Source organism: Ixodes scapularis, unplaced genomic scaffold, assembly GCF_016920785.2.
Source record: "Ixodes scapularis isolate PalLabHiFi unplaced genomic scaffold, ASM1692078v2 PGA_scaffold10__122_contigs__length_95168666, whole genome shotgun sequence".
NCBI classification, from domain to species: domain Eukaryota; kingdom Metazoa; phylum Arthropoda; class Arachnida; order Ixodida; family Ixodidae; genus Ixodes; species Ixodes scapularis.
The window spans coordinates 1,218,690-1,219,604 of NW_024609836.1; the positions used below are offsets into that span (position 1 = coordinate 1,218,690).

General features: G+C 44.7%; 1 long non-coding RNA gene across 1 annotated transcript in view; it reads right to left on the reverse strand.

The window, feature by feature from the left end:
• Nucleotides 1-439: 439 nt before the first annotated feature.
• The window catches only part of LOC8042773, a 17,303-nt gene continuing 16,827 nt past the window's right edge, over nucleotides 440-915 (reverse strand). Inside the window, exon 7 of the long non-coding RNA XR_003919258.4 lies at nucleotides 440-590. This is a non-coding gene — a long non-coding RNA (uncharacterized LOC8042773). The remainder of the gene's footprint in view (nucleotides 591-915) is intronic.

Genomic DNA, 915 nt, shown 5'->3' on the forward strand with positions numbered 1-915 from the left:
CACGTCCCAGGAATGTGGAACGAAAAAAAAAACCAAGTTTTTTTTACGTGTTGAACTTAGATGGCAATGATATGTACAGTCTGTGGTGTTAATTTAAATGCGATACCACAAAAACTTGACGAAAATAAATACCAAGTTTAGGGCATAATTGCCCGTAGATACATGTTTGGACATTTCTTCGAAACTCAACCTGAATAACAATAATCACATCTTAAAACGACACTTACCTAGGCTATACATACGACACGATATCATCTGCGTAGGCCACCGACCTCCCCCTCCCTCCCTCCCTCCCTCCCTCCCTCCCCCCCCCCCCCCCCCCCCCCCCCCCCCCCACCCCCCCCCCCCCTTCATGCTGTTAGTAAACACCGGGCTGTGGGGCTCTGGGGAAAAGCTCGATAAAGCGCCCCCTATAGTTCAATCTCCAGCACAATAGGTGAACAGATCAAATCTTTATTCAACATCAAAAAGTAGGTGGAGCAGGATGAAAAGCCCGAGGGGGCTTGGTAGAGGCTCTAGAAACGAACAGCACCACTGGACTGGGCCCCTGGCAGTTTCAGGGCTCTGTGGTTGCAGTGTTGAGAGCTCAGCTGAGAAAAAAAAAATAGGAAGCACCATGACAACCCATAAGCAACTTGTGCTTTTGCAACTCGGACTAATCCGACTACACCATTCGTATTTAACTTAATAATTTTTCAATTGGCTCGCAACCTATTCGGGTAATACTTCAGTTACAGTAATTGAATGACTAAGTTACCGAGTCAAGTAATTTGAAATTATAATTGGCCAATTTTTAATGAAACCAATTGCAATTTCATTACTTTGCAGCAATAATTGCGACGTGGATTGCACTACTTCTGTTAAACGACGAAAAGAATACCTGGAGAAGGGGAACAAGAGGAACAAACACAAATC